General features: G+C 36.5%; 1 pseudogene; it reads right to left on the reverse strand.

The window, feature by feature from the left end:
- Nucleotides 1–6,735: 6,735 nt before the first annotated feature.
- On the reverse strand, nt 6,736–6,854 carry LOC111742819 (annotated as a pseudogene).
- Nucleotides 6,855–7,078: the final 224 nt, after the last annotated feature.

Consider the following 7,078-nt stretch of genomic DNA (forward strand, 5'->3'; position numbering starts at 1 on the left):
CTTATAGTGATCTGCTTTATTAATATTTTCTAACATGATTACTATTTAAACTGACTTATTAGAAACACAAAAAGATGTAAACAAAGGAGGACTATTGTTTAGATTTTTAAATTTCTGCAGCATTCAATCTTTTCATATAATAAAATCAGTTTACTTAATGAAAGATTTGTTAAACAGGAATCAAACAAAAAGAACCATGTACTATTTCCTTTATCTTTATTTTTGAGTTGCTTTTAACTTCTTCGCTCCTTTATTTTCCTTCACACATATCTATCCACACAAACTGGTATTGGGATTTGTGGAAAGCAACAACCACAGATTCCAATTGGCCAAGGTAGGTTTCCACAATGAAGGTGGTCACTATTCATGTCACTTCTGCCCTTTTCTCCATCACCACAATTACCAGTCACTAGTGGCTCACAGTTCTTCAAAAATGTGGCTGGGCATGTCAGGAGCAGGGATGGGCAATACAATGAGCAATTCTCTGGTCATTCTGTGGTTGCTGCCTCTTAACCCTTTCAACATTTTCATGAGATAAAGAAAAGCTTTGTTGATTTTGGTCACATGAGTGAGTTCGGTATCATGTTGGGAGCACTAGTTAGACACAGAGTTGGGTAATGAGAAATCTGTCCACTTCTGTAAGGTATATCCATCCCCTGGTACCATTTAGCCCAGGATTCCACATACGGTTTGAGAACCAAGGAAATGATTTTGCACCCAAGGTGAGTTAACCATATTAAAGGACCAATCAATCATTCATTTACACATTCTTATTGAATGTGTCAGGTTACCCAGGCTTTGCTTGCTCTGAGCACCAGAACCCTATCTGCAATATTAGCTAGATTTGAGAAATTGAACTGTGACAATATCTAAGAGGAAGTCTTGAACTAGAGACTTCACCTAAAAGTGACAACCCATATCACATAGTCAATGGTGCACAATTATATACATGAACATATGCAATAAAATAGAGATATGGAATAATAGAGATAGAAATGTCATATGATGATGTTATAACATATATTTCCAACTTCCTTGTCCTTAAGAAATCACTGGAAACTTTGTGGTTATGATAAGAGAATGTTCTTAGGTCAAGCTTCCTCTTCTTCCGGGTTTAGCTGGGTTTATGCTTCTTATGTCCCACACCAGTGTGCACTGACATGTTCAGTTCTCATGTCTGTTCCCTTGAGACTGTTTGCAAAAATTGATAATTATTCAAGGTTACTTTAAGCATGCATTTTTCTCAGGGATGGGTTATCCCAAAAGCAGAGCTTCAGACAAAGACTCGGCTGCAGGTGGTTTATTTGGAGGTGATCCCAGAAATCAGCAGTGAAGTAGTGGAGAAAGTAAAAACCAATAAGGAAACAAAAGGTCAATGTCAAGGTTACTGTTGTAGGCAACGGTGGTTCAATTCTGCCAGATGTTCCATGAAACACAGAGGATCTCTCCCAGAATTGTCCACCAGAAGAAGGAAAGGCTAAGTATTTTATCTGTGACTCCTGTTCTCTCACAGTTGACAGTTACCCTCCCACAGGCGTTCAGGCCGTGCTTGAGCTGCAGCTCCTATGGCCTGTGTATTCTCTGCCCTAATGCAAAGTACTACAACTTGATGGAAAATACCACAAATGTTTTAGTCCAGCGTTTTCCAAATTTATTCACATCATGGCTCCTGTAGAAAATGGTAGTGTTTATTTAGCATACTGGGGCAAACAAAAGAAGCTAGCCCAGAGAGGTAGGGCAGGCTGGACTCATGAAGCTCTGAGACTCTTCTAAGGCCCACAAGGTAGAATTGATTAATATCTTAGCACAAAATAACCAAGTATGATCTGGACACTTGATTGGTTGAAGTACTCTATTGAATCAGGCTTTTTTTTTTTTTTTTTAACGATAGTAAACTCTTGGCTTCTTAGTTAGGTTTAGCAAATGTTTATTGAGAATCTACCATGTGCCAGGTACTATGAGAGATATCAGAACACAAAGGTAGACAAAAAAGCACCTTCCCTAGTGGGGCCTTAAGTTTAGAGAGTGAGATGACATGTAATCTAATAATTAGAATGCTATGCTATACACAAAACAAGAGAAGGAGAAGTTAGTCTGGAATAATTTCTTTAACTCGCACTGTACACTCATCCAAAATGTTCTTTTCTCCTGTATCTGTCAGAATTCTCTAGAGAAATAAAACCAATAGGAGATTAAATAGATGATAGCTAGATGATAGATAGATAGATGATAGATAGATGATAGATATAGAAATAAGAGATTTATTTTAAGAATTAGCTCATGCAATTATGGAGGCTGAGAAGTACTATAATTTGTCATCTGCAAGCTAGAAAACCAGGAAAACCAGTGGGATAACTCAGTCCAAGTTTGAAGGCCCAAGAACCAGGAGTGACACCTGAAGGCAGGAGAGAACGGATGCCCTAAGTCAAGCAGAGAGAGCAAATTTATCCTTCCTCTATCTTTCTGTTCTATTCAGGCCCTCAACAGATTGGATGATGCCCTTCCACGATGGTGAGGAGGATCTTCTTTACTCATTCTACTGATTCAATGCTAATCTCTTCCAGAAACACCCTCCGAGATACATACGGTAATGTTTTACCAGCTATCTGGGCATCCCTTAGCCCAGCCAAATTAGCTCCTCTTTATTTCCTGATTTCTATTCCCATGCAAGCTATCTCTTATACTACTCTTGGAAATAACATTAAATATTTTGTCTAGCTTGAGGAAACTGTAGATATCTTTTCTTCTAGGTTGTTTTGTTGTTATCTGTTTTTGTGGTAGGCTTCTATGCTAGCTGTAAGTTATTTCAGACTAGGGACTATGTCTTGTTCATCTTTGTATCTCAATTCTTGGCCCATAATGTCCACTGAATGAATGAATGAATGAATAAATTTCCATTTCCTTATCCTCATCTTTATGCATTGTGAAGTTTTGAATGGGTGCAAAGAAGTTTCCACTTGAAAGCAAGAGGCGGTATATTTCACTGACACTATGAATCCCACGTTCTCACACTTTACAGACTTATAATAAAGAGTTTAATTGCTTGGAGCCACAATTTCAGGCAGTGTTCTGACAACCATTAATTTTTAGTTCTATCAAATACTAGTATAAGTGTAACAGGCACTAATTTTTTATTTGACCTGTGGTAGACTCTTCACTGTTCACACCAAGAGCTTGCAGGAATGCTGTACAAATAATCACAGGGTAAAAAAGGCTTAAGCCAACATTTTGGGAACCTAAGAATTAACTTACCCAGTAATACTTAATTTTAATGATATATCATGTAGAAAAATACTTATCTTGGAAAATTTGGCTTATATATTTCATTGTGAGGTTCACAGAGTTCTAGTTTCTATTATTAGATTTCACCTCGATTGAGACTACACTGCCTACTGAACTCTCTATATTATGACTGTTAAACCTTGAAGAGTAATACCTTTTATCTGCAGCAACTTGTTCTCATTCTTGAAGCTGCATTTTTGAAATGTCATTTAGATATACAAACAGTTCTTAATGAGAATTGTTGAATAAGTGCTGCTTATGATTTACAGTGGAAGTGTCAATATATACATAATTTATTAGTAGTAGTATCTTCTGAAATTAGCCAAACAAGCAATCCAAACAACATGTCAGTTTTCTCCTTTTATCTTTTTTTCTTTTTCACTCCCAAATATAAAAGTACTCCATGCAGAGTCACAAGTGCTACAGAAGCTCCGGGTCCACATGTGTCCTTCTCTGTCCTATCCCTCTTTGTGGCATGCATTTGTGCACACACACAATGCTTTTACACGTAGCTGGGGGGACTTGTCAGTGAGTGGACAGATAGCAAAAATTATTGAGCTTCTTCCATGTGCCAGGCATTGTGTTAAGAATAGTAAATAATAACTTTACTTAATCATCACAATGCAGAAGTAGATAAGAGTAAACTCATTTTAGAAATGAAATTCAAATCCAGATCCATGTGTCAAGAAGTCAGCCACTTCTGCTTTTTTGTAAAGCTCTATTTCACTATTCTATTTAAAAATTTTTTTTACACTAAAGTTATTTATACATAATGCATGTGTGTTGTGGAACAACAAAAAGAAGCAAATAGAATGAAAGTGAAAATTCTCTTTCACAATTACTTAACACATTATCATTTCTCTTCCCAGAAATAACTGCCTATAAGTTAAAAGAATCTCCTTAGAGATCAATCTCAACATACAAAACATATATATTTATATATTTACACACATATTTATATATTTTATATATTTACCAACCTACCTCAGTCCCTCCTCCACATTTCCCATTCCTTGAAGATTTTAACTCCTAACTCATTGTAATATTTTCCATCTCTACTTTTTTTTTTAACTTTTAATGATTTTAATACTCTAGCCTTTAACTTCTCTTCTACCATGACCTTGTCACTCATGCTACTTCAGTAACCCAGTCCTACCTTCTTCATAATCTCAAAAGCAAGCTTCTCATTCTTTTCCTACTCTCTTCTATTTTTCCAGCTCATTTCTTCAAGCTTCCAACTCCAACAATCCTTTGAGTTCACTGATATCTACAATCCAATGATTCGCACCTCCTTTTTACTATCCTTCATTACTATTATGTTCTCACTTCTTTTTGCCCAGCCAAATATTCATGGAGAATCATTAGAATCAATTGATACACCCTTAATTCCTTTATTCTTTTTTCATCTTTCAAACTCTTATAAAAAGTCACAACCCTGGTAGTGGTAGATTTCTAAAACAATTCAAAATTCTTCCTTTCTCTATATCCACGTCTTTTGCAATATGACTCTGCAACCCCTCCCATAAAGGATAGAGTCTATTTCTTGACTCCTTGAATTTGGTCTAGACTTGTGACTCGCTTTGGCCAACACCATGCCATGGAAGACATTTTGCTAGTTCTGGGCCCGAGTCGCAAGAGGCCTTGAGGGACTCTGCACTCTTTTTGACATCCCGTTACTGCCATGTGAATTGGCTTGGTCGTGCTGCTGGATGATGGGACATTATCCCAGTTGCTCTAGTCATCCCAGCCTATAAGCAGTGAACTACCAGATATGAGAGCAAGGCCATTCGAAACCAGTCAGTTCTCAGTGACCGATGAGTTGACATCAGACTGTATGTGAGCCCTGCTTCAATCAGCCAAGCCTGGCCCAGATCAATAAGACTACTCAGTTGACCATAGATTCCTGAAGAATAATGAATATTGTTTCAAGCCATTAAGTTTTTAGGTTAGCTAACAGATACACAGGTGTCAACTCTTTTTATTTTTTGTATTCGCACCTGAGTAGATGATCCTGGCTGAAGAAAATACATACAACCATTGTATGTGTATTTCAATGAGTACTTAATGCTACTGGGCAATCATACTTTATTGTCCTGGTGCATTCACTCTTCTGCTGTCCCAGATGATTATTCCGTGTTTTTCCTCTTGTCAAACTGCTATCACCTTCACCTTCACCTTCACTCTGAAGTGTTGACCAAGATTCATTTTTTTCTGGAAAAATATCTACTACTGACTAGCATACATACTTAGGTACTATACCTCACCTCCTGTTACTAAAGAGTAGTGGTTCTTATACTGGGGTCCACAAATAAAAATTCCTGTAACACTTTTCATTCCTGCTGAATAATTTTCATCATCATACAAACACACTTATTTTTTCACTTTAAAATACAAATCATATTTTGTAGCCATCAAATTGTTTCTCTCCTCTCTTTTAATAAAAACTGATAGAAATAGTTGTCTATCTTACAGTTTGCAATCCCTTCTCTCCCATTCTCTCTTAAGCACGAAAATACACAATTTTTCCTCCACACCCCACCAAAACTCTAAATTCACCAATGATATTCATTTGCTAAATCCGATGGTCAATGTTCAGTCATTTTATTCTACCCATGAGCATCCCTTTACACAGTTGATCACTCCCTCCTTAGATACTTTCTTTACTTGGCTTATAGAAATCCTTATTTCTTCTTAATTGGGCAAAAGATCTGAATAGATATTTTATAAAAGAGGGCAACTAAATAGAACATAAATAAATATGTTCAGTATTATTGGAAACCAAAAGAATGAAGATTAAAATATCAGCAAGATATTACATTTCATCAGATTGGCAAACATTAAAAGTCTGATGATACAAGTTATATGAGTATATGGGGCAATGGGAACGCTCATGAATCTCTGATACAGGTGTAGACTGGAACAAACTCTTTGTTAGTACCTAGTGAAGGTGAAGATACCCATAATCTACAACCCGAGAATTTCATTATTGGAGAGAAATGTGTACAGTTGTGTACAGGGGGATTATGCATAGAGGTTCATAGTATTGTTCAAAATGGCCAAGCAAGAAACAACCCAAAAGTTCCACCTCAGCCAAATAAACAACTGTGCTATATCCACACAAAGGTACACCATGCAGAAATGAAAATAAATGGACTTCTGATATATGTCACAATATGGATGACCTTAATGACATAATGTTAAGCAAAAGAGGCCAGACACAACAGAAAAGTTACTGTATGACCCCAAAACAGGCAAAATTAAAAGATAATTTTAGGGATGGTTAATTAGATTATGAAACTATAAAGAAAGGGAAGGAAACTGAATTGCATAAAAGTCAGAAAAGTGTTTTTGTTTTTTTTTTAGGTGAGGCAACTCTTGGTTGACCTCACAGATTGCAAGGACCTTGTCAGTTTATAATTCCTTATTTTTATTTTTTGTTTTTTAAATTTTTTATGCCTACATCATCTCGTCTTCATAGGTGGTCTCCCATCCAAGTACTAACCAGGCCCAATCCTGCTTAGCTTCTGAGATCAGATGGGATCGGGCTTGTTCAGGGCGGCATGGCTGCAGGTTTTTTTTTTTTAATCTGAGAAGGAGTTACATTACATGAGTGTTCATTTTACAACAATTTGTTAAGCTGTAAATTTAAGTTTAATGTACATTTCTGTATGTTTGCTCTATTAACACGAGAAGGTAATTACTTCACATGGGGTGTTGTGAAGATTAAAATATCTAAGACAAAGTCTGGCACTATGAAATCCCCTTAAGCAACATTAGTTATCAGGAGTTTGTATGT

The sequence above is a fragment of the Pteropus vampyrus genome, unplaced genomic scaffold (genome assembly GCF_000151845.1).
Source record: "Pteropus vampyrus isolate Shadow unplaced genomic scaffold, Pvam_2.0 Scaffold101, whole genome shotgun sequence".
NCBI lineage: Eukaryota > Metazoa > Chordata > Mammalia > Chiroptera > Pteropodidae > Pteropus > Pteropus vampyrus.